Below are 26738 nucleotides of genomic sequence, written 5' to 3' on the forward strand. Positions count from 1 at the left end.
CAAACGAAGCGGCGATAAGACCAAATACTCCCACCTGGCAGACTGCAGCTAAGAGTCACACCAAAGGACCACACGTGAAAAGAACTGGGGCCCGACTGTCAGCAGTGCGGCAGGATGCTTGGCCTTGCACTCGGCGACCCGGGTTTGATTCCGGGCATCCCATATGGTCCCTCCAGCCCCACCAAGAGTGACCCCCGAGCACAGAGCCAAGAATGAGCCCTGAGCACTGCTGGGTGTGGTTCGAGAAAGAAAGAACGCGAAAGAAAGAAGTGGGCCCTGGCTGCTGTGACCTAAACCATGTTAGTTGGAATCCTTGTCCCCACTTCTACAGTTTTGCAGGAACAGCGCAGGACATGAACCCCAAGACTCCAAGTTTCATCCCTCACATGATCCTACCATACTGGTCGGGCCACTTCAGAGGCAAAAATCCCGTGGCCTGACCCGACTCTGGGCTGACTCAATCACCTCCGTCACATGCCTCCATTTCACTCAGCATCAGTGCTCACCGTGACCGAGGGGTCAGCACACCGACCAGTTCAGATACTCACCGGGTGTCCATAAGTGTCGATTGCTGGCTGGCTGTTTGGTCCATAGGAAACCGGGTATTTTCTTACTTCAAAAGGGGTCCCTGAGAGGCAGGGAGGCGGCGGAGGGTTGGAGCAGGGCTCTGCATGCGGGACGCCCGGGTTCAAGCCCTACACCAACGCTCTCCACCCCAGCACCATGGGCTGTGCCCCCCAAAACAGAACAAACAACTAAATACAAGATTCTATTTTTGTAATGAAGCGGGGTGTCAGAGCCCCACACAGCTATGCTCAAGGCCAGGATCCCTCCTGGTGTGGCTGAGGGGGCCATACTGCAGAGTGGGATCAAACCCCAGCTGGTCACAGGACTGTTCAGGGCTTCCAGGTTATACCAGCACCTCAGTGGCTGAGCGCAGCTGACTATGCCCCTCACTGCACCTTACCGGCCCAGGGCTTCAGGTAATTACACAGTGGGGCCAGAAGACAGAACAAAACCAAAGCACCTTACAGGCAACCATAATGAGTTCTCTGGAGTCCTCTTCTCTCATCTCTTTTATGAAGTCTGTTTTACTGCACTTCTTGCAAACTGAAGGGTAGTGATAACCCTGGGCTGAGTAAGTCCCCTGGCATCACATTTGCCAACGGCGTGCGCTTCTCATGTCTGCGCCAAATGAAGGCATGCACGTCTTTCATGCGCGTTAAAAATACCAATGCACGCTACGGAGACGAAAATATTTTCTGGCCCAGCGGCCCCCAGGGTCTGCTCCAGCTCTGTGTTCAGGGATTACTTCCGGCTGTGCTTGGAGGCTGAGGACGGACTCTGGGCTCCTGCACACAGAGCATGTGCTCCGGCCCTTTGAACTGTCTCCCCGACCCACGGGTGACTCACTTTAGTGCAGCATTCAGCTCTGGACCTCCAACTTTCCAGAAAGCGTAATGATAAAAGCTTCACTAGAATGTGACCCTGACTGAATCTTGTCTTTCTTTTCCTTTCTCCCCCTTTCCTTCTTCTTGGGGGATGGGGTGAGGGCGGAAGGTGTGTGTGTGCATACTGGGCTGTGCTCAGGGACCAGAGACTGCATGGGGTGCCAAGGACTGACCCCGAGTGGCCGTGTGCAAGGCAGGTGCCCTGCCCGCTCTACGATCTGGCCAGGCCGAGTCCAGCCCAGTGTATCTCAATCAGGACCACCAGTGTTCCCCTGAAGTGCCCCCAGGAGGTGCAAGACCGCCCAGGGGCAACAACAGCCATCAGCTCTCAGGTGTAACAGGGCTGGTGGGACAATTATGTCTGGGAACCTGCGGTCTTGACCATGCCTGCAGGACACACAGACACACACACACACACACGCACGCACGCACGCACGCGCGCACGGGCAAGGTTAGCCTCAGGATAATACACATGGTGTATCTGTGGATAAGGGAGACAATCAGGGTAGTGATTTTAAAAGGTCCCGGGGCTGGGAGGAATCATGCCAAAGAAAGGGAATAAACAAGAGCCTGGACCAAAGTCCCTGGGAGCTACTTAAACCAGCCTAGAGTGACATCAGCTCCTCAGCCCTACAAGCTACACTGAAACCAGCAGGGAGGGCGTTGCCTGGCATGAAGCCGACCGAGGTCAATCCCCGGTTTGTGTCATCAGAATACTACCCTGGCAACAGCAGGTAACGGCTGCATCGCCCTCACTTCCACACGCGTCCAGCTGTCTCTCCAACAGGACACAGGGACCCTGTGTAACCCAGGGAGACCAAGGCCCTGGATGAAGTACATGAGGTGCGCCCAGGAAAAAAAGGACCGGTCAAACCAACCACCCACTGTCAACAGCACAGGCGTGGAAACCGGCCTGCCCATCAGCAGCTACAGGTGTGGTTTTCTCTGCTGTTTGGGAGCTGAAACCCAGGCCTCAGGCGTACACGGCACGTGGTCGCCTCCCCTCTGAGCACATGTAGTCTGCCATGCACTTAACACACAGATTCTACTTCTACCAGGAAATGCCAACTGGAAAGCAGGTGAGGGCCCCCCGGGGCCTGGACCCACATCCACACCCACACAGACCTCAGTGTCTCATTCGGTGTCCCACAACTGGACCCCGGTAAGAAAATCGGCAGCCTGGAAGTTTCTATCTCTGATTCTGCCAATGCTACTCTGTCATTTTTGGTTGTTTAGTTTTTGTTCTGGGGTCCCACCTGACAGTGCTCAGGACTCACTCTGGGCCCTGCACTTAGAGGCCAGGGATCAAACCTGGGTCAGCTGTGTTCAAGGGAAGGCTGGACGATCTCTCCAGTCCCAAAGCTATTTTTGTTTTTGTTTTGAAGCTACACAGGACAGTGCTCCGGGCTGACTCCTGGCGGGCTTGGGGGAGGTATGGGGTGCGGAGATCAAACCAGGGTCAGTGCGTGCGAAGCGAACACCCGCTGCACTACCGCTCCTGCCCCAACGCCACTCTCCGGCACTGCAATGACACGGCTGCCCTCCCGGCCTCCCCGTGCTGCTCAGTCTCACGCCCACCCAAAGAGCCTGCTGACCAGACCCAGGTGCACAACGAGCACCTGAGAAAACGGAGAGACCCCGATGTCCCCTGCAGTCCCTCACAGAGTCACGCACAGAAGCAGGAGGTCAGCGTGAACTGATGGGCCCCACAGATCAGACTGGACCGACGCCCTCTCGGGACATCAGTCTGCCCAACGATCCCTGGCAGCATCTGAACCAGTTCACAGGCCAGTCTCCCAGGCAAGCAGCAGCGCCGACTCCCGGCTACGCAGCACAGAGTTGCGTGGTCTGCCGCGGTCACGGAGGCAGGGGCGGGCGCGGCTGTTCGGGGAGGCGGGTGGAAGGCTGCCTGCCTGCCCGCTCCCTTCCTTTCTGCCCTTGGGACTGAAAAGGCAGCTGACAGGGCTGGAGAGCTGGGACCACAGTGGAGGTGCCGGAAGGCGCCGGCCTTGGACACGCCAAGCGGAGTCCAACTGTGAGCACCACGTGGTCTCCCAGCATCCCCAAAGCACAGAGCTGGGGGAGCATCTCAAGCATGGCCAGCTGTGACTCCCCCAAGTCTAAACTACACCTCCCCCCCAAAAAATGTCAGGGACCAGTCTGGGGAGAGAACTCGGAGCATCAGCTTTGCATATGGTAGCCCCGAGACACAGGAAAAAGCCAACTTCTGAACATCACTAGAGGTGGCGCAAAGCCAATCGGCTGCCAAGAACATTACAGAGTGTAAACTTGAACAAGGCGATCATTAAAGATAAATATTTATACAATAATTCATTATTCTAAAAACCAGTAACTCGAGGAAACACTAAATGCCCCCTGCCTTTGAATACCAGTTGAAAATCAAGGGTGGGAAACTTTTCTTCTGGGTCACACCCCCGTGGTCCTGGTAGGGGACTGGAGAAGCATGGGGGACAGGGACCGAACTCAGACCCTGCAGGTGGCAAGCAAATGCTCGATTGCTTGAGCTAGCTCCCCAGTTTGAAATGTTTTCTTTTAGCAGATGAACACAAGCGTAAGGATGATAGAAAATGCTATGATGGAAATGTTACGCGTTTTTTATTTTATAATTGACTTACAGCGTGCATTCTAAAGAGATGATTTTGCTTGTGGGTGGAAAAGCTTTAAAAGATACTCCTCAGGGGCCAGAGAGGTACCACAGCGGGCTAGGCGCTTGCACACGGTTGATTCGGGTTCGACCCCTGGCATCCCATATGGTCCCCTGAGCTCACCAGGAGTGGTGATTCCTGGGTGCAGAGCCAGGAGTGACCCCTGAACACCAAAGGTATGGTCTAAAACAAAACAAAACAAAACAAAAGTTCTGTTCAGTCTGTCTGTACTTGGAAACTTCCCTATTCCAAGCTAAGAAAAAGCCGATTTTAGGAAACTCCCTATAGCCATGCTGATAAGATGTCATCATGTGTGTGAGCCCTGCATTGCGTGAGCATGAAGCAAGTCATGATGAGGTTGCAATAATGCCCTATAAAAACAGGCTTTGGGACCCCTGAGCTTTGCGTGTGGTTTCAGGTGCTTGCCTGGCCTAGACCCACCGGTCTGAACAGCTGATGTTAATAAAGACCTCCTGGGGGCCGGAACAATAGTACATTTGCCTTGCATGTAGCTGACCCAGGTGCAATCCTTAGCATCCCATATGGTCATCCTCAGGAGCAACTCCTGAGTGCAGAGCCAGGAGTAACCCCTGAGCATCGCTGGGTGTTTCCCAAAAAGGAAAAACAAGAATAAAACAAAACAAAAGCCCGCCTCTTGTTCCCCTTAATGGATGGTCTCGGTGACCTTGAATACAACATGTGGAGGTCCCAGAGAGATCTCCGAGGCCCTGTGAAGTCCCCTGGCTGGGCCCACCGGGGAGGTGCCTCCTGCACATTCCAGGAGCTCTAAGGAGCCAACCCAGCAACCCTGGCACCGCACGGACTCCAGGAGAGATCCAGCCAGTGCAGGAACGAGACTGAATTACTACAGGTGCCTTCCCTTGCCCCAAACTCCTGCCCGGAGATTCCAGGCAGCTTATCCAGGGTGGTGGTGATCAAACCCAGGTCTCTGCGGGCTAAGCTTGCACTCCAGTCCACTTGGCTCTTGGCTCTCCTCCGGCACTCGCATGCTTGTTATTGCTGCTGTCATAAAGCCACACACACTGATGCTCACGGGTCTCTCCTGGCTGTGCTTGGGGGACCGTGTGGTGCCAGAAGCTAAACCTGGGCCACCTACTGAGAGACTGAAGTTCAGAATAGAGAGTCGTGGAACAACATGCTGGAGTGCACGCACGGTGTCCAGAAGCCCAGGGTTAGTTCCCAGCACCTCTTTGGACAGGGCAACTGAACAGAGCTACAGTTCAAGAACAAGTAGCAGGGGCTGGGGTGATAGCACAGTGGGGAGGGCTTTTGCCTTATACGCGGCCAACCCAGCTTCGATTCCCAGGATCCCATATGGTCGCCTGAGTACCACCAGGAGTAATTCCTGAGTGCAGAGCCAGGAGTAACCCCTGTGCATTGCCGGGTGTGACCCAAAAAGAAAAAAAAAAAAGAACAAGCAGCAATCTGACGGCACAAGGGCAGAGGGTCTGGATAGATAACCTCTCCCAAGAACAGCGGGCCGTGGCTCCTGCTGGCCACCAGGGAAACAGAACCTCAAGAGAAGGCCCTAGGAGTACTGCAGAGGCCTAGAGCACCTGTCCGGCAGGGATACTCAAATGTCCGGTGTCCTGCATGATACTCAAATGTCCAGTGTCCTGTATGTGCCGAGCATGACCCTGACAAGAGCCTTCCCTGCTGGCCCATTATCCACCAAAGCTGCTACTACTACACACTCCACCAGTCCACACTGTCCCTCAGTCCCTTCTCGCCCCTCCAGGGACCTTGTGTGTGCGTCCCCTGCCGGAGCCTGCACATTCCCGATGCCTGTGACTCTGCACATCTGCTCCCCCACCATGACATGAACTTGATCCAGGAGGAGGCGACTACCTTGCATCTCGAGCCTTTGGCCGGTGCACGAGCTTGGGAAATGACTCTGTTCTAAGGTTACCAGCCCGACAGACCCGATGTACCGAACTGACGGGACCGCTGTGCTAGCAAACGCTTTCTTTACTGTCCAAGACATCTACCTGGAGAAGTGTCCTCTCTTAAAACGGAAGCCCCTTTATTCAAGAGCAGAGCTGCTTAATGTTCCCACCAGCACCCTTTCCACCCAGGGACGCTGCACAAGTGAGCAACCTCTCCAAATAATGGTAGTTTGGCTTTTATTTTGGAGGCAGGGTTTGTCTGAAGAAAAACTGTCGGAACTGCTCACCTGCAGGAACTGTGTACTTGTGCGACCATCCCCACTACAATCTACTCCCAGAACTTTTTCATCGTGGTAAACAGAAACTCTCCAGCTGAAGTGACGATTCCCCAATCCCTGCTCCCCTGGTCCTGGGTCACCCAAGACTTTACGGCTCTATGAATTCTCCTTCCCTATGCCAAACACAGTAACAACAAGTCTCAAAATAGAGACGTTACTGGGCCCACTCGAGCAAGATCGATGAACAACGCGAGGACAGTGTTTGTGTTTGTTGAATAGCTCATGTAAGAGGGGTCACACAGTTATTCGTCCCTTCCTAACTGACTTCACAATTAACTTAGCGAAATTTCCATGGACTCAGCATGACTTCAGCTGCACACAGCTGAACGCCAATGATGAAACAGACACACGTAAGTCACATCACGCTTCTCCATTTGCGGCTGGAACATGCGAGAGGCTTCTCCCTTTCGAACACTGGGAATAAATCTGCTGTAAACATCAGTGCATGAACATGTTTCCCAATCTTCTGAACTGCCAGGACTTACTGGTGTTTTTCTTTTTGGTTCGTTTGTACACCTGGTGATACTGGGGGCCTAACGAGGTGCTCCAGGGTGTCGAACTTAGGACAGCAGCAAGGCAAGCACCGTCCCGCTGAAACCCCGCCAGATCTCACCAGCAACCCCCACCCCCGTCTCATTCTCTATCCCCGCTGTGGTGCTCCCACTCGCGGCGGTGGTGCTCGTGGAGGCTTGCTCTCCAGGGCTCGCACTCATAGCTGAGGCACACAGAGACTGGCCACAGCATTCTGGAAATCAGCCTGTGCGCTGGGGATCACAGGCGGCAGGGCTGCCCATCCAACCCGCAGAGCAGACAGGACGCCAAACGTCTGAACTCCTGACCACACGCTGGCCGGACAGGTGCGCTGAGCCACAGCTCGATTCCTATGGCCTTCACGATTGCTGAATTTGTTTCTATTAGGACCAACAAAGTCGTGCGCTTTTCGGCTGCTGTGGGAGCTCTTGTCTCAGTGTTAGGGGAGCAGGAAAGGGCTCCGAGGCTGAAGTTGGAGCCTCGTGGCTCTGCTGCCCAGCACCCCAGCACCGTAACAATTTCTAACCACATGGTCACAACTAAGAAGGATGACCCCCCAGCGAGCACCAAAACCTTCTGGAGCACCACAGCCGAGTGTGCAAGTCCGGGTCACCTCGACGTCACAGGCGAGGCAGGAAGAGGAGAAGAAAACCGTTGAGAAGAAGCACAACACACACATCTTTCGATGGCTCAGAAACTAAACACAGAGTCACATCTGGCAGTGCTCAGGAGCTACTCGTGGCCTGGTGCTCTTGGCGGGGGGCTGGAGAGACCACACAGTGCCGGGGAACTGAACGCAGGCCCTTCCACATGCAAAGCAAGTGTCCTGCCACTATGCCAAATCCTTTATTTCTTAAATGTAACTGCAATTCTGTGGGATATTTTTCGGGTAGTGTCCACACCTCACAGAGCTTGGGGATCACAGGGTCCTGGGAACTGATGGGGTTTCCACAAACAATGAAAGCACGGCAGCCTTTTGAGCTATTTCTATAGCCCTATATTCTAACTTTTACTCTCTCACCAGATGACTTACAAGCATTTTCTCCCATTCTTGTGACACTGTGGTTTTTGATTAAAAAAATATATTAGACCTGTCATCAGTCCCTGCCATAGGCCTCCTAAAATCCTTTAAATGATCAATGTAAGGACCAGGAGAAAAACTAAAAGCACGAGGAGTGTCTGTCTTTGGTCTCTGGCTCCTAGCATGGGCATCATGATGGTTCCTGGAGTGGCGGGAACATCTGTTCTCATTACCAGAAGACCGGGTGGGCTTCTGGCTACCAGAAAGATCAAATTACTATTAGCAGCTTGGAATTTTCAGCCCCCAAGCCCATTCTCTTGAAAGGGGAGAAGGGTCAGACGATGGAGTTCATGGTAAAGATGCTGAGGTGGAGAAGCCTCCAGAAACTCCCCAAAGAACAGAATCCAGAGTGTGTTCAGGTCAGTGACTGAGTCAGTGGCACACTCAGAGGACATGCAAAGTTTGCACCCTGTCACGTGCACCCTGCCTGGTGCTCTGCAAATACCCTGAAAGCCCAGTCTCAGGACCCTGTGCTCCTTTTACTCAAAGGTGTAGAAAGGACACCTGACTCTGCTGTCCTGTGCTGCAAAAAACTCCCCAAATAACTCAACCCAAGACACAAAAACGTAAGCCTTCTCCCACCTCTCAGGGGTCGCGACAACTGGTGGAGGCCGGCCCTGAGCAAGCCTCTACTCCTCAGAGGCCAGAAACTCACCGGCTCATGAAACACGGCCGCGTGCAAGCACGTCTTAGAGTCTCAACAGTCGGCTGTGACCGTTCCTTCCAGTTCCACGCTCGACTGAGCAACTCCGAACAGTGTTCCTCAAGTGGGTGCTACGGCCTGCCCATGGTAAGGGGTTGGAAGGGGGGTCAGCAGTCTCAGCTGCAGGGGGAGAGTGCTTTCTGACTGTTCACTAAGGAAGATTTCCAGGGGGAGAGCTGAGTGTCGTGTCCCCCCCACCCCCACCCCAAGAAAGGGTGGGAGGCCAGGTAAGTTTAGGTCTCCTGGTGAAGCCTGACTGTCAGTAGCCGGAGCAGCACTGGTGAGCAGGAATGGGAAGCTGAGACCTTCTCTTTGAATCGCCTGCAGCTGATCCCACTGGGATAGACCCCGCCAGGCTGCCTGCGCGCCTTCAGTTAGGCCCGTTTCCAGGGGCAGTTAGCCCTGCTTCCTCTTTCACCAACTCTGCTGATTGGGCCATGCCCGCTCGTCCATGTGAAACCTCCTTGAAAAGAGGTCCTTGCTTTGAGAGCCAAAGCCACCGCCTCACACCAGGCCCGCCCGCGCCACACCTGTGCCCTTCTTCAAGGGGCCCCGGGGAGGGCCGAGCTGCAAAGAAGGAAGCCTCTGTCGGCCCGGGCCTTGTGCAGTCTGGGTGTAGACAGAGCCGGGCGTACTGTGGCCCCCAAGCCAAAAGAACGAAATGCTCTTAGATTTTTTTCTAGTGTAGAGGACAGAACAAAACTTTCCTATCGAACTATATCCTATTAAAAGTACCATTGTGGCAGGCCAGAGCAACAGTATCATGGGCAGGGCGCTTGCCTTGCATGTGGCTGATCCGGTTCAATCCCTGGCACCTTATACAGTCCCTTGCGCACTCCTAGGAGTGATCTGAGCAGAGAGCCAGGAGCAAGTCCCAAGCAGTGGAAGCCTGCTATGGACCTTTATTAGACTACACCGTCCTTTTCTTTCTAATCCCATCGCACTGGCTCTGACTGGTTTATGGCCCCTGACATGTTATTTGAGTTTTCTCTTTTGTTTTTGGGTCATATCCAGCGTGGCTCGGACTCTCACTCGGGAATCCTTTCAGCAGGCTTGAGGGACCCTATGGAACGCTGGGACTCAAACCCAGGTTGGCTGCGTGCAATGCAAGCGCTCTCCCTGCTGTCCCCGACCTTCCATACACAACACTCCCACGGCCCCACCACACCCCTCCCCGAACCACCCACCCTTTCCTCCGTCCCCCTTCCTCCTGGCAACCACCGTGTTCAGAGTCTGACAGTCCCGTGCTTTGCCGGTTCACCCACTGGGTGTTCACCTTCCACTCTCGTCACCCCCTCTGTGGGTGGCGCTTTGCATGCCACATGGCCCCAAAGCAATGTTCCTCGGGGACAGGCACAGCCTTAGTCCTCAGCCATTTCCCTAGGGAGCACCCAGCACAAAGTGGCCCCTAGGCCTCGCAGGTCCGACCCCCCATTTCCCTTCCCCTGGTTCACTGACAGAGCTGGGCTCTTGACTGACCGCAGCAGCGTGGAGAGAAAATGCCTCCTTCGATTCTGGCCTGTACCAGGTGTGCACACACGGGGGCCAGCATCCCTCCCCCCTCCCCTGCAGGCCACGGACAGAGCTTTCCCACACCGCTTCATCCTCCACTCGGCTAACTCTGCCCAGCGCCCCCCCCCCCCCCCCCTTCACGGCAGCACCGACAAAGCCAGGTAACGTTATGGCTCAAACGACCACAAGCCACGGAAGACAACCTGGAGGGGCCTCTGGGCCAGAGCTGGCCAGCATGAGGCTAGGGTGGGGATGGACAGTCTTCCAGAAAAGGGCGGTGGACCTATGACCCGGAGAGTCCCGCGATGAGGGGACTGCATGCCACATGCAGAAACAACCAGCTTCACCTATGCAAAGCCAGCAAGAGGAGAAAAAGCAGCACCGGCCGACTCCCAGGACTTCCATACCTAAAATTCAACTGTTCCTCCCACATGCAAACTGCCGGTGTGCCTTCAAAAATCCTGAAAATAGGACCAGTTTTCAATCTTGTAGAGGGGCACGGGGATTTGGAGTCACACCCAGTGGTGCTCAGGGGTATTCCTGGCTCTCTGCTCAGATGTCACCCCATCTGTACGGCCTGGAAGACACCATGCAGTGCTCGGATGGGGGGGAGCCCCCTAAATGCCTCCACCCCCAGGCTGCAGGGCCTGAGCTTGTGAGTTCTGGGCATGGAACTCACTTCTTTCGTGCCGCACGGCACCCCAAGAGCATCTCCTTTTATGTGGCATCGCAGTAGCTGAGATCCCTCGTGCTACCAGAGATGGCAGAGAGCAGGGCCTCAGGAGAACACGTGGCGCAGGTGGGACACCTGGGACGTGAACCCGTTACCACACGCTTGCAAGAAGCTAAGCCACCGTGGCCATTCCTCCCCACCAGGCAAGAAGCATGCTTAAGCGCTGGGATCCTTTCCCTGTTATTAACCACCCCCTACTTGACGAGTACAATTTGGCAAGAGTAAATGTCCATCTACAGTGAGATGATGAAGTTGAAACGCTGCAATACCCAAGAAAGGAAAACGTGAAATGCTTTAAAAAGCTTCATGATGTAAGAAACTCTCACACTTGCTTTCCAGACTCTTTGTGGAAGGCACCAGGGGTACATACCAGAATTAAAAGATATACACACTGCTCCATTAAGTCCAAGGCTCCTTGGGGGAATCAGGAACCGAATTTTCTACTTGTTCAACCACCGCCTTGCATGGGGTCCGGGACATAGTAAGCGTTACATAAACCCACTGACTGAAGGGGTAATTTCTCCTAGATCCCGCTGGGAGTTAGCGTCTCCCTCCACCAGGACATCTTAGGAAAGGCTTCCACTAAACTGCCTGATGAGTGAGTTTGTTGGGCGCAGGGCCAGGGTTATAAAGAGCCGCAATTAAGCCAAAAAAGCAAACATGTATTTGAGACAAACTTCAACAGAGTTCTATGAAAGACAGTTGAAGCAGGCCAGAGACAGCAGAACAGGCTGAACCTAAGCCTCGGATGCACGAGTTCCATCTCCGAGCACTGCCAGAATCTACACCCTAGAACAGAGCTGGGAGTAGCCCCTGGGCACTGACAGGCAAGGGAGGGGAAAGGAGGGGAGGGATGGAAAAGGGAATGGAAGAGGGACCAGAGAGATAGCACAGGGTTGTTAAGGTGCAGACCCAGTTCGGTCCACAGCACCACTAGGAGGGATCCCTGAGCACAGAGCAGGAATGCCCCTGAGTATTGCTGGATATGGTCCAAACCCGAAAGAAAAAGAGGAAAGAAAAAAAAGAAACTGCCTAGCCTATCTTTGTACTATGTAATGTATTACAAAGCAGAAGCAAACAGTGACACTGTTCCAGGGACAAAGACTGAAACAGAGAAGTTAAAAAAAGATACCTGTAGGTGGGAAATCAGTGTGTGATTAAAAAAAAAGCCCACAAAAAACCCCCACAACACTTGGGAGTCAGGAAAGGGTGAGTATAGTTTAGTGAAGTGCTGGGATGACGGCATTTGTGAAGATCCTGGGATCACACACCCTCGACAGAAACCATGTCTTATAGCCCTGAGATGATGGAGAAGACGTGGAAAATGAAACCCAGAAAATCAAAGCAACAAATCCGACAAAACCAAGTTTTCTATACTCTAAAAACACACCATTAGCCAAACTTGAGACACAAGCCAAACGTGTGCAACATGAAAAAAGACAGATATTCTTTCTCTCTTCTCTCGGGGAAGGTCACCCCCAGCAGTGCTTGGGGGGCCACATGGGGTGTTAGGGAGTCAGCGGCAGTCGGCCAAGCACCCTACCCGCTATCACTCCAGTCAGTCCAAGACAGCCTTGCTACACAACATGCAGAACTCACGTGTGTTAAAATAAACCTCACAGGCCAGAGCGACAGTACCGTGGGTAGGGCGTTTGCCCTGCACACGGACAACCTGGGTTCGATCCCCAGCATCCCATCAGGTCCCCCAAGCACCACCAGGAGTAACTCCTGAGTGCAGAGCCAGGGTAACTCCTGAGCATCGCTGGGTGTGGCTCAACAAGCAAAAAATAAATGATAATAATAAAAACACCTCAGTTGGGCGTCAGAGCTCGAGTCCATTCACAAAAGGAAGAACGCAAGGTTAATTTTCTTTTATTCCCAATCCATTCATCAAAGAAATGGAAACACCGAACAATGAGACAACATTTGAAATTTCCCCACTATTTAAATTGGCAACCATTTAAGAAATTAACAATTGGCAACTACATAAATAGAATTCTCTAACTACACAAATATTAAGGCACACATAGTTCCTGAAGGCAGTATAACAATGAATACCAAATTTTAGGTATGTCAAACCACGGTATCTTAGGGAAAGGATCAGATAAATGGATGACGATAAACATTAAACAATTTTCTCTAAGAAAAAATGAGAAGGAACCAAAATGCTCAGAGGAATTGTTACACAATGGAGAATGCAATGTCAGAGTCCTGAAGAACAGTATACACTGACAAGGAAACATAGTCACGGCTTTAAACAACAGGGCTGGAACAGCCTTACAGGGTAAGGCGTTTGGCATGCATGAATACACACGGCTGACCTTGGTTTGATTGATCCCAGCACCGCATGGCCGCAGGACTGTTACTGAGCACTGGTGGAAGCGACCCCCTCCTCCCCGCCCCCAGCAGAGCAGGGAGCAGCCCTTAGTACAATTAGGTGTGGCACTGAAACTCCCCTCAAGGAGAAGAAAAATTCTGAAAACCAAATTACAGAGCCAGGGAGAAGCCCCAAGGGCTGGTGAGTATGTCTGGTATACAGAGGACCCAGAGTTTCTTTTTCTTTTTCTTTTTTTTTTTGGGTCACACCCGGCAATGTATAGGAGTTACTCCTGGCGGTGCTCAGGGGACCCTATGGGATGCTGGGAATCGAACCCAGGTTGGCCGCGTGCAAGGCAAACACCCTACCCGCTGTGCTATCTCTCCAGTCCCCTGGACCCAGAGTTTCATCCCGAGCACTATACAGCCGCCTCAGCACCACTGAGATCCCAAGCACTGCTGGAGAAAAGTCAGTTACAGAAGAGTAAGATGCACCAGGGCTGGTCAACCTCTGGTCCACTACCACTGCAAGTCTGCAGGAACGTCCTGTGGCAGGGATCAACAGGTCATAAAGGGCCAGAGAGATAGTACAATGGGTAGGGCATTTGCCCTGCATGTGGCCCACCCGGGTTCGATCCCTGGAATCCCACATGGTCCCCCAGGCTCTGCCAAGAGTAATTCCTGAGTGCAGAGCCAGGAGTAAGCCCTGAGCAGTGCTGGGTGTGGCTCCAAAAAAAACACAAAAGGTCATAAAGAACATCAATTCTCAATAATCCTCATCCTATTTAAATACAAAAATCTATGATGAGGAAGAGTCCGAGGGCTGAAGCCCATGTCCTGCATGGAGGAGGCCCAAGTGCAGCCCCCAGCACCTCCGGGAGACTCCAGAGCAAGAGTCCCCAGCCCAGTGTGCTGGGCTAGCAGGCACTGAGATACCCAGATGATGGAGAATCATTCCCTTTAAGAATCCCAGGGAAGTGGACACTGCACTGGTGAAGGAACTGGTGTTGAAATATACATATGCCTGAAACCCAACCATAATTAACTTTGTGATTTCATGGTGATTTAGAAAATTAAATAAATAAAAAGAACCACTTCCATACTGCTTCAGTGACAGAATGAAATGCTTTTTTGTTTGTTTTTATTGGTGGCCACAACTGGCAGTGCACAGCCAGGTAGGGCATTTGCCTTGTGAGGGGCTGGCCGGGTTCGATTCCTCCGCCCCTCTTGGAAAGCCCAGCAAGCTACCAAGAGTATTTCGCTCTCACGGCAAAGCCTGGCAAGCTCCCCGTGACGTATTCAATATGCCAAACACAGTAACAAGTCTCACAATGGAGACGTTACTGGGCCCGCTTGAGCAAATCGATGAGCAACGGGAGGACAGTGCTACAGTGCTACCTGGCAGTGATCAGGACTTACTCTTGGGTCTTTGCTCAGGGATCAGCTCTGGCAAGCTGGGGCTCAAACCCAAGTCAGTAATGTGGTGCATGGCAAACACTCCACTGGCTGTACTACTACCTCTCAGCTGTGGCCCTAGAAAGAAATCCTTTTAAAGAAAGACAGTCAAGACAGGAATGAGAGTACGGCTGGGACGGCACTTGCCTTGCACGTGGCCAGCCCAGGTTCAATCCCCAGTGTCCCATATGATCCCCAGAGCACCACCAGGAGTGATTCCTGACTGCAGAGCCAGGAGCAGGTCTTGGAGTAAAGCAAGCACTGTGACCCCAAACAAACAAACAAACAAACAAACGACAAGCCTCCTAGCAGTGAATGGCAGCATCATAAGTGAATGGCCAGGACTCCATGAAGACGTGGCTTGTGGGCGGCCAAAAGACTTGTGAGCTCTGAGAGGTCTAACTGGCAAGTTTCACTGCAAAAGCCACTGCAGTATTACCAAAAGCCAAAGGTCGAATAAGAAAAGTTCTTGAGGACAAAAAAAAAAGGGGGAAGAGAACCGGGGGGGGGGGGGGGGGAGAGAGAGAGAGAGAGAGCGAGAGAGAGAGAGAGAGAGATCAGAGCAGGCTGGTGCCCAGCCACGGGCATGGGAGAGTCCCCCAAGCACCACCGAGAATGACCCCCGGGGCCAACCCAGGAACAGCAAGGTGTGGCCAAAAAACCAGAAAAGGAGGCAAGGGGTGAAAGCGAGCCTGCCAGCACCCAGCACCAGAGCGATGGGACATAACACAGAAGGCAACCAATCTGGGTGACGAAACCTCACAGAGGGCTGAACCTGTCACCACACGCGGTAATCTCACACGAGGGCTTAGTGACTTCAAGGGGGACACAACGATCTTCACTCACTTTCTTCTAAGGAACATGTTTTTGCTCATTCTCTTAGCAAATTATTGATAACCAACAGTGTTATACAAATTATTAAGGGCCAGACATGGGGGCAGGCTTAAGGAGTGGTTGGGAAAATTGGAGAAAACGGAGACAACGGTGGAGGAAAAGTGGAAGGAAGGTGTAATGGTGGTTGGACTGGCGTGGGGAGGTAAGTAAAGTCGGCCTGGTACTCCGGAGACACGTGCTGAACCAGTCTGGCCTCGCCCAAGGCCGGAGTGCTGTCCTCGGAGGCCGTTTCCTCATCTGGAAAGAGGTGAGGCCTCAAGCTGCGAAGGCGCAACAACCAGGGATGAGCTCCATAAAAATGCAGAAACTGCTCATGCAGACTCTTAGTTTCAAGGATCACATTCATGCCAGAGGGAAAAACTGAGGCTACGTCAAAAAGAAGCACGTTTCCTGGAAAGCAAGACTCAGTAAGAGGAGTCTGCAGACCAGATAAACAGATTCGCTCCGGATCCCCACATGCAAAAGCATCACTGCACGCCAGCCACCTCTCTGGCCCTCAGCAAAAGTATGATACTTCTGCCTTTCTCAAGTTCTCTGTTTTCGTCTTTTCCTTTTCCGGATTTTGGGCCACACCAGACAATGCTCAGGGCTTCCTCCCTGGCTCTATGCTCAGGGACACTCCTGGCCAACCCAGGCAATCAAGTGCTGCCCATCAAGTTTTCTAAATGTAGCAAAGAAGAGTTTATAGGGACAGACCGAGCTGATGGTGTTTTGTTGTTGTTGATGGTTTTGTGTGTTTTGCGGGGAGGGCTGGGGTGGGAGACAGACTGGAAAGCAGCTGGAACACAACAACAAGAACTGTTCTCAACACTCCAAGCTTTCGATATCAACTCTAGATCATCCCAAACATTTTACCCATTAAGAGTGTTCGTATGCTGAAGAGCAGCCCACGGTGGGTCGTCTGGCTGAAGCGGAAACGGAATCAACTACCTCTCCTCCAGCCCACTCCCCTGAAACGGCGCTTCATCTTTTGGTACTTTGGGGGGTTTTTTTTGGGGGGGGTGCTCGGGGTTGCCACACCTGCAATACTCAGGGGATACTCCTGGCATTGTACTCAGGAATTGATCACATGGGATGTTAGGGACTGAACCAGGCCAGCCACATCCAATCTCCCCTCTGTACCCTGCCCCTCATGTTCTTTAAAAATAGGAGGGGTCGGAGGGACTGGAGAGAGAGCACAGCAGCTAAGATGCTTGCCTTGCGCAGTTCACCCGGGTTCAATCCCCAGCACCACATACGGTCCCCCTGGAAGTCCCCCCCGGACTGATCCCTGAGCGCAGACCCAGGAGGAAGCCCTGAGCATCGCCAGGTGCCCACAAAACAAGAAACAAAACAAACCGGGAGTGAGGGGGCCCTTAAGCCACACCCAAAGGGCCGGTGGCACACAGGCCTGGATGTGGAACTCGCCCACACTGACTGTGGAGACGCTCGGGAGGGAACCTGGGCAAGCCGCACCCCAAGAGTTACCGGTACCTGCGCCGCAGGGCGGGTGGCCCCTCATCTCTCACTGTGTGTTCCTGAAGGCAAACTGCCTCTGAGGCGCTCCTCGCCCCACCAGGTCAGCTCAGGACGGCCTCGGCTCAGCCCAGGGCATCACTCTGCAACACGTCCCGCCCAGCGTGCCGGAGGGCTGCCCCTACACCCCCAGTGCCAGCAGGCCCTCCAGCCGTGAAAGCATACCGCACGGCTGCCAACTGCGACAGTGTCGCAGGCTTCCCCTTTCCTATCAACCCATCTGAAATTCACTCAGTGTTCAAGTAATCCAGAGAACCGACAACTATAGATGTAATTTCTCTAAGTTATTTTTAGTGCCCTCGCCTGCCTGGTTTTTACGATTCCGAAACCTCCCGTGCTCTAATTTGACTGTCCCTGTGGCTCCCAAGCAGTGTTTTCTTCTCTTTCTCCAGAGGTGCTTTGGGGCCTCGGCCGTGGGGGCAGGGATTTGAACCCAGGTTGTGGCTGCCACAGGCACCTGCAAGGCGAGAGTAGGTGCCTCCCCCACTCACCTCCTTCTACCCGACAGCCCCGCAGTGTTCCTTAGAGTAGAACTTCCAAGGTGCAATGTTAGGGTCCAGGCAATAGTGACGCCAGGAGGGTGCTCACCTCGCATGTGGCTCACTTGGGTTCGATCCCCGGCACGACATCAGGATCCCGAGCCCTACCAGGATAAGCCCTGAGCACAGTGGGCCCCAAGGTGCCACCCCAACATAACCACCACCAGTGCAAAGTCACAACTCTAAGTACTTTAAACTTAATTTGAGTAATACTTCAACATGAATCTTAAAGAATGACTCATCCCGGCCCTCCAGGAACTGAGAGTAGGGGACAAAGGAATCAACTTAAACCAAACTAAGTTTGAAAGAGCAGAATCAAAACTCGAGATCAAAGAGCCAGAAAGCTACAGGACAAACACCAACTAGTATTTTAAGAGGGCGGTCACTGTCACTGTCCTCCCGTTGTTCATCAATTTGCTCGAGCGGGCCCAGTAACGTCTCCATCGTGAGACTGTTGTTACTGTGTCTGGCATATTGAATACGTCACGGGGAGCCTGCCAGGCTTTGCCGTGCGGGCGAGATACTCTCAGTAGCTTGCCAGGCTTGCTGAGAGGGGCAGAGGAATCAAACTCGGGTCGGCCGTGTTGGCAGCGTGCAAGGCAAACGCCCTACCTGCTGTGCTATCGCTCCAGCCCAGGAGGTCAGTGTAGGTGTAAAACAGACCTACCTCTACCAGGCATAGGAGGGAATTCAGTTTTCCTTTTATTTTTATTTATTTTTTAAAAATTTGGGGCACACCTGGAGGGGTGCTCAGGGCCTACTCCTGGCGGGCTCAGGGGACCCTACGGGGTGCTGGGGACCAAACCCAAGTCGGCTGTATGCAAGGCAAGTGCCAGACCCAAGGTCCTGATGCTCTGGCCCAGAATCATTACTGCCTAACATGCCAGAACAAAGAAAAGCCTGAACGAAGCCACTGACTGCCAGCTCAGGTTTAAAGCTCACAAGACACTGTGGAACCAATTTCACCAACAGAAAGAGGCCCAGATTCTAAACACAAAGTTAACATATTTTGCCCCAGAAACAACTTCCGTGTCCCTCAAGGAGCGCCCACATTGGTAAGGAAAAAGGCCGAAAACAAATAACAAGAGTTGGCCAAGATGTGAGTATCGGAACAGCCCTACACTGCTGGTGGAGCGTAAGCTGGTAGAACAACCTTTACAGAGGGGGTGGGGGAAGGGGACCTCCCAGGCTGGGCTCAGGACCACGCCCTGCAGTCCTCAGTGAGCCAGGCAGGAGGGTGCAGTGGTCAGGCCCAGCTGTGCTGGGCACCACTAGGGGCCGAAAAGGGCCACATCCAGGGTGTGCGGGGTTAGGGGATGAGCAGGTGTCAAGGACAGAACCTGGTTCCTTGTACACACAGAGCTCACCCCTCACTGAGCTCTTTCCTGGGGGGGGGAGAGGTACAATAAAATTTCCTCCTTCCTTGTCCTTGTTTTTGGCCAACACCCTACAACGCTCTGGCCTTACTCCTGGCTCTGTGCTCAGGGATCACTCCTAGCCATGCTCAGGGGATCAACCCACTCTACTATTGCTCCAACCCCAAGATTAATTTTTTTTGGGGGGGAGGGTGGGGGGTGAATCTGGCTGTGCTCAGGGATACTCCTGGCTCTGAGCTCAGGGAACCATATGGGTGCTGGGGAAATCAAACCCATGTCAGCCAAGTGCAAGGCAAAAGTCCTACCCATGATACAATCGCTCTGGCCCAGATCACTCTTTTCTAATTCACCCAATCTGGGAATTTTTTGACATGTTAGTGGACACGGATTCCAACCCTGAAACTCAGGTCGGTCTTCATCCTCCTCAATATTAACTTCATAAAAAATGTATGTATCAGAGGTTATACACCAGAGAATCATGCAGCCCTATTACCAACAGTCACAAACTACAAGCTACCTCCCCTCTCTCCCTCCCCTTCCCCCCTCCTCATCCTTTACATGCAGGGTCCTGGCCCAGGTGGTGTTTCTTGAGCACCACCAGGAGCAGCCCCTAAATACCACTGGGTGTGGTCCCCAAACAAAACCACGACAGAAACCTCATGTGCAGAGTACATACTCTACAAATCCTTTCACACAATGGCCATGTTGGGCATAGCCAAGTCAGGCATTCGTACAGTGCCGGGGCTAGTAAGCATCTGGGAAACCCAGGTACAAATCCCAGCACTCCACTCCTGAGGACTTCTGGGAGAGACCCCTGACCACCACCATTTTTATTTGTAAGAGGAAAATCACAGAAGTGTTTTTTAACGGACTCATGACCCGAGAGGATGGGTGTCTTAAAGGGGGCATACAAAGGGACATCTAAATTATTGAAAATTCTCCAATTTTTTTTGGGGGGGAGGCCTCACCTAGCAGTGCTCCAGGGACATGAGCTTCTAGGGATCAACCCAGGGCTCCCATATGCAGAGCTTGTGCCTCCAGCCCTTGGGTCATTTCCCCAGTCTCCAACAGCTTCCCCCCCACCTCCGATTTTTGGGCCATACCGGGCAGTGCTCAGGACCATACGGGATGCTAGGGATCAAACTTGGGTCAGGTATGTGCGAGGTAAATGCCCCACACTGTACTATCACTCTGGCCCTTTAAAAAAAAAAGATTTTTTTAAGTATACCACCTGGTGGTGCTGGCATTCAAACCAGGGCCACAGCTACAATCACACCGGAGGCAAGCACCTTATCCTTGGCACTATCTCTCCAGCTCCAGATGTGGCACTTACACGAAAAGGGGCTTAATGGCCCCTGGGTGAAATACAACAATCTTCACACTCTTTCCTCTAAGGATTTATTTTTTTGTAGCACTTTCAGTGGTTTTTCATAACAATCCAAAACATATTATTTCAGTTCTGCTTTGGGGCAGGGATTGGGGTTCAGGATGGAAACACCCAAAATATAAAGATGGAAGGTGTCATGGTGGTGGGACTGGTGTTTGAATATTAAATACAATCAAGTATTGTGAACTACTTTATAAAATAAATTTAAAAAAAAGGGAAGAAATACCGGTTTGTCTAGGGCTAGAACTCCCGAGGCCGGCACTGCTACCCCACAGCAGAGCAGAGCCCACCAGCATACCAGAAGGCAGAAGAGCTGCGGCCACCAACACCCCCACCCTCCAGAGCGGGGGCCGCGGAGGCCCTGTGGAAGCTGCAAGCGCCACACGGCTACCTACAAGAAGCAAAAGACGGGCTGGAGCCACAGTCCCACCGGAGGGCCTTTGCCGTGCAGGCGGCCAACCTGGTTTCAATCTTCGGCATTCCATATGGCCCGCCCCAGCACAGCAGGAGATGGGCCTGGAGTCAGAGTCAGGAGAACCCCTACAACAGCTGTGCCACGACCCCCGCCCTCCCCCCGCCAAAAAAAAAAAAGCATTAAAAGGCAAATACTGTATAGGAAAGTTCCCACAAAACATTCAAGCTCTTTCATAACCACCAACCAAACTGTACAAGATCAATGGAATTAAAGGGGGCTCATTTCAGTTTTCTTAAGGTCACAGCTGGCAGTGCTCAGGAGTCACTCCTGCCAGTGCTGGGGGCCGCATGTGTCAGAAATACAAGTGGCTAAACCCCCACATTCCCTCTCTGGCCCAAGAGTGCTTGTAACCTGTGAACTGCCAAGATGATCCAGCATAACCTGGGGGGAAGGGGCCCTAGATTTCTAAGTGCTCAGAGAATTGTTTGGGTAGAGTGACAACCATAATATCTAAGAGCTGGGTTTCTTTTTTGGTTTTCATTAAGTCTGTTATAACTGGGTTTCTTAAGTTAGCTCAGAGGACCTTTGTCATGTACTGTCAAACAACTAGAAACTGAAACTTTTGGGCTGGACAGATAGTTCAGCAGGAAGGGTACTGGCCTTGCATGGTGTGTGGGGGGCTGGCCTGGATTTTGATCCCTAGCACCCCATAGGGCATTCCCCCTCCTTCCCGAGCCTCACCAGGAGTGATCCTTGAGAACAGAACCAGGAATAAACCCTGAGCACTGGTGGATGTGGCCCCAGAAACTAAAATAAAAATAAAAACTGAAACGCTCATCAAATGGAAAATAACTTTTTAATTGAAATTGCCCCCAAGGATAGGCCAGCAGCGGTGCAACCAGTCCCTTCACAGTAATGATTCAGGATCCTGGCATGAACTGGCTCCCTGGAGAAAGGCCAGCAAGTGGTCACTGTCTACACTTGAGAGCCAGGAGACCCTTCCCGAAGCCCTCGCCCCAAACCGCTCACAACAGCCTGTCTTGGAGCCTGCCAAGGTGACACTCCCCGGCTCCCTGAAAGCCCTTCTGCAGGGCTGCCCTGTCCCCAGGCAAGCAGTCCAGACAACCAGGAAACAGCCTCAGCCTCATGGTCACGGCAGTGATGACATCACCAGCACCGAGCCAGAGCCGGCCCGCGCCGACCGAGCACATCTCCAGGCAAACGAAAAGGCCGATACAGCATGTCACCACTGGAACCAACTCCCCAGCTCTCGTCCTCCCCCACAGAGACATTTTGCAAGTAGCTATTCTTGCATTTGTTTTTGAAATCACAGCCTGGGAGTACTAAAATTGAAACTAGCTGGAGACACCGCGAAGCCAGTTCTGATTTCACCCACCACACCACTTTCACCTTCGATTCAAGACCCCACAGGCCACAGTCACCATCGAGAACCTTTCACACAGAAATCCACCTGGATTTTGTCTTGGTTCTCCCCCTCCCCCCGGTTTGATACCCTGGATGGGAAGGACAAGGCCGAGATCACAGGGAAGGTGTGAGAACAAACAACTTAAGAGAACCACACACTGTAAACATCTCTGCAGGCAACGACAATGAGAAACGGAGCACACAGGACACACTCGCAGGAAAGGGCGGTGAGGGCTCAGCAGTGACCGCCAAAGGGAGAGGAAAGAGCCCAGTGCTCCGGGATCCTGTCTGTGTGTGTGTGTGTGTGTGTGTGTGTGTGTGTGTGTGTAGGGGGTGCCACACACAGATGTGATTTCCAGAGCTCCAGAGGATGACATCAGTGTCAGGGAATCACTCAGCAGCGTTACTCAGGCTGCGCCTCCTTCCCTCAGAAAACCTCGTCCGGACTCCCTGAAAACCCTCAGCCATGGGCACTGCCTCACAGAGGGAGAATTAAGACAATTCATGGCAGGAATGACGGTAAATCTCACAAACGATGGTAAGGTTGGTCACAGATGCAGTTTAGGCTTGTTACAGAAAGTAAAATACAAAATGTAACGGCAGATTTCTTTCTTTTTTTTTTTCTGAGTGCCTCTCTCTGGAGATTTTTCAAAAGCCAAAATAGTAAACGGGTGGGGGGCCAGGGGTATGAGGAGTCCCAAGCACGTGGTGGGAGATGCTGGCACTGCAGTGGAGGAGTGTGGGAACACAGCACCCCTAAAACATATACACGCCAGAACACAATGTGAACCACGTAAATGAAATGCCTACACATGCACGCACATTTATATAAAGCTTTCTTTTTATCTATTTAATTTTTTTTGGCTTCACTTGGCAGAGGGATCGAGAATCAGATTCAAAGCCAGAGCCGGCCCTAAAGCAGGACTCTGATTGTGCAGTTGGGAGGACTCAGGCAAGGCTGTCTGGGCTGTACACACAGGCACAAGTGGTTGCTAATAATTACCTGGAGGAACAGACCTATAAAGCTATTTTTAAAAGTGTCTTCTACATTCCACCCTTCTGTTTGTTTATTCATGCTGTTCCACCACCAAGGCAAAACTCACGACCCACTGATCTTTTTGGTGCGCTAGAGTTCAAATTTGCCTCCTACACACAAGGCCAGAGCTTAACCACTGAACTGCAGCCCCCATATCATGGCCACTTTTTTTTTTTGGGGGGGGGCACACCGGGCGATGCTCAGGGGACCATATGGGATGATGGGGATCGAACCCAGGTCAGTCGCATGCAGGGCAAATGCCCTCCCTGCCATGCTTGGGCAGCTTGGGAAGCCCCGGGACAGCCCCTGTTAAAGGAGGTGGGTCGGAGTCGTCACGGGGAGGGGCATCAGAGGTTTCCGTCAGAGATGACTCGGGTCTGTGACTAGGAGGAACCACAAACTTTCCTCATCAGTTGAAGAAAAAAGAAATCCAGTGTGCCAAAGAATGCCTAGCTGGAGCAAGATAACAAATGATGCTTACAGTACAAAATGGCAATTACAAAGATCCCCCCCCCCCCAAAAAAAGCCACAAGAATAAAAGAAACAAATTTAGTACTGAAGGTTACAATTCAAAGACTGATCAATTAGAAACTGTAATATGATCCTCTCTAGAATTGCTCTTTTCAAAAGCAAACTATACAAATTCTGTGGCTAAGGTCACAATGTGCTTTTGCACCCGGGAGGCCCCCAGGAGATGCAGGAGGCATCTTCTGAGCACTGCCGGGCTTGGCTCTCACGCCACCAACCCCAAGTGAGCCAAACCTTCAAATTAGTCACACCAAGAGACTGGATTAGTAACTCCACTTTCCAGGGGCCCGAGGCGGTTGAGCCCCACCAGAATTTGTTTTGATTTTGTTTTTTTGGGCCACACCCCACGGTGCTCAGGGCTCACTCCTGGCAGGGTTTGGGTGTACCAAGGAGAATCCAGGTTGGCTGCACGCAAGGCAAGCCCTGGATCCAGATTTGATTTCAGGCACCAAATGGTCCCCTGAGCATCACCAGGTGCCGCTTTGGAGGCTCCCAGCACTCCCAGGAAGCCTGAACATCTCAATGCCACAGGGCCCAGGTGGCACCACCTCCTCAGGGCCTTGTTCTGAACTGCTCCTCTGGCTGACTGAGAATTGTCAGTGAGGTCCCTGGAGTCCCCAAGCAATGCTGGGAAGGCTGCCCCCACTCCCCAAACTCCTCTTCCCCAAAATCTCAAGTTAGGGACCAGAGTGATAGCAGAGAGGGCAGGCAGTCCGCCTTGCATGCCGCGGACCTGGGTTCGATCCCCAGCATCCCAGACGGTCCCGACACTAGCACAAGTAATTCCTGAGTGCCGAGCCAGAAGCAACCCCTGAGCCTCGCAGGGTATGGCCCAAAACAAACAAACAAAAAAATCCCAATTTGCTGAGAGCCAAGCCATTCCACAACAGAATTCCTGGCTATGAATACTCACCATTTAAAATTCCTTGAGGACAGGACCCATGCCTATCTCCCTGAGTCAATATCCAGTAATGCCTGGTATATGGGAGCCACTCAAAAACATCTGATGAATGTCGGAACGGTGTTCACCAATTGCTCTTCTCTGAACTGGAAACATTCTTTGAGGCTACCAGCCTAATTACTCACATGGCTCATCCCTAACCAGCAAAGGAAGTTCTAAAACAACACGTCCTGAGTTCTCAGCTTCAGCGGGGGCGGCTCCTCACGGCTCCTACCCAGATCCCAGATTCAGATCGGGACCCCCAAGGCTGCGGGAGGGCACCGGCTAACAGGAGACTTCATTAATCCAGGGACCAGAAGTCATGCGGGCAAATCAGCTGCCTTAAGTCACAAGGAGAAAGACAAGGGTCTGTTCTTCGCCATCCAAAGAGCACATACAGTATTTTCGACAGGAAAGCACCCAACGGCTGACCACGGACCGCTCAAGGTTGCAGGCAAAGTTCACGGACCGGGCTGCCAGACCTCACACGTCGGAGGGACGGCGGTGGCCAACTTTCCAGCCCGCCCGAAGTCCCGGGCGGACAGAGCTCTCGCTTCCCACCCTACAAGCCCGTCCCAGCTGCAGACTCAACAGCTGGCGGCAGGGCCCAAGGGCAGCGCGCAGAGCCCCGCTTCCAACCACCGCACTGGACAGGAGGCAGGAGACAGAACCCCCCCACCCCGTCTCCGGGGCATCTCTGGTCACTTCCACCAGCAGGCCGGGCCCAGGGCCCCGAGGGCGGACGGCCTGGGCCTGCCACCCCACATCCATCCTCCCTGGCCAGGTGGCCTCCGTTAAACGAGCCTCTCCGGTCCTCCAGACTGGCCCCTTCTCCGCCAGTGGGCACTACCCGGGCACTTGGGAGGTCTGAGAATCGACCCCCGGAGTCTGCGGAAGAGGCTGGCGCGCGCGCGGCGGTGCACACAATGCGCGCCCCACGATCGCTATTATCGTTATTATCATCATTATTATTATTGGGTTCTCGGGGCTCCCCCTCTTCCCGGCTGCCCACGGCGCGTCCAGCAGAGGTCGGGAGGCGCGTGCCCGACACGCCGGCCCCCCGGCCCGCGGCCCCCCAAGTTTGAGAACTTCTCCGGCGCTGGCCGGCCGGCCGGGACGCGCCGCTCCGGACACGGTGCTCGCGGGGCCCGCGTGCGTGTGCGCGGCCGGCGCGGCCCACGTGACCCGACTCCGGTCCCGGGCTCGGCGGTCGCCGAGGGGGGTAGGGGTGGGCGCGGGGTCGGCGGCGGCGCGGGGCGGACCCGGGCGGGGAGGGTCGGCGCCGCCCGCGCGCGCACGCGTCCCGGGGCGGCCGGGGCCAGCGGTCACCGGGCCCGGCGCGCCGAGTTGTCAACGAGGCGGCGGCGACCGCCCGGCCGGGGGGCTGGCGGCGGCGACCTCTGACCCGGGCGCGGCCCCGGGCCCGGCCGGCCGCCGCGGGCCGCGGAGGGGGGGGGGATGGGGCCGGGCCGAGCCCGCCGCTTACCGCGGACGCTGCGCGGGGGGCTCCCGCCGACGAGGGTGTGCGAGCAGGGGGGGCGGGCGCGCGGGCCGAGTCCACGTCGCGGGTCCGGCCGGCTCCTGGGCGCTCTCCGAGCCTCCGACGCCGCCGCCGCCGCCGCCGCCTCGGGCTTTATGGCCAAGACTCCGGCTCCGCTCCCACTTCCGCCACCGCCGCCGCCCCGACCGGAAGTACCTGTCACGAGACGTCCGACGCCGAGGCTGCGCGGGAGCCTCCCCGCCCCCGCCGGGCGTCACGTTCCGGCCGCCGCGGGCCGGAGTCCGGGTCACGTGGGGCAAACATGGCCGCTTCCTGGCGGCGGCCGCCATCTTGGCGCTCCGTACGAGGAGCAGGGCGGCACCATGTTGGGCATCGACGCGGAGGTGTAGGCAGTCGTCGGGTTTTTCCCTCACCCGGAAGACAGGCTAAGGGTGGTGTCCCTCTCCAGAAGGTTCTGGTCAGTCGTGGGGCGTTTCTACCGCGTTGCCT

General features: G+C 53.8%; 1 protein-coding gene across 1 annotated transcript in view; it reads right to left on the reverse strand.

Moving 5' to 3' along the window:
- RAB7A (RAB7A, member RAS oncogene family) overlaps nt 1-26422 on the reverse strand; it is a 48391-nt gene extending 21969 nt beyond the window's left edge. The window contains exon 1 of the mRNA XM_056129335.1: nt 26235-26422. The gene's annotated coding sequence lies outside the window, so the exon portion shown is untranslated. The remainder of the gene's footprint in view (nt 1-26234) is intronic.
- Nucleotides 26423-26738: the final 316 nt, after the last annotated feature.

This window comes from Sorex fumeus, unplaced genomic scaffold (assembly GCF_029834395.1).
Source record: "Sorex fumeus unplaced genomic scaffold, SorFum_2.1 ptg000072l, whole genome shotgun sequence".
Lineage (NCBI taxonomy): Eukaryota > Metazoa > Chordata > Mammalia > Eulipotyphla > Soricidae > Sorex > Sorex fumeus.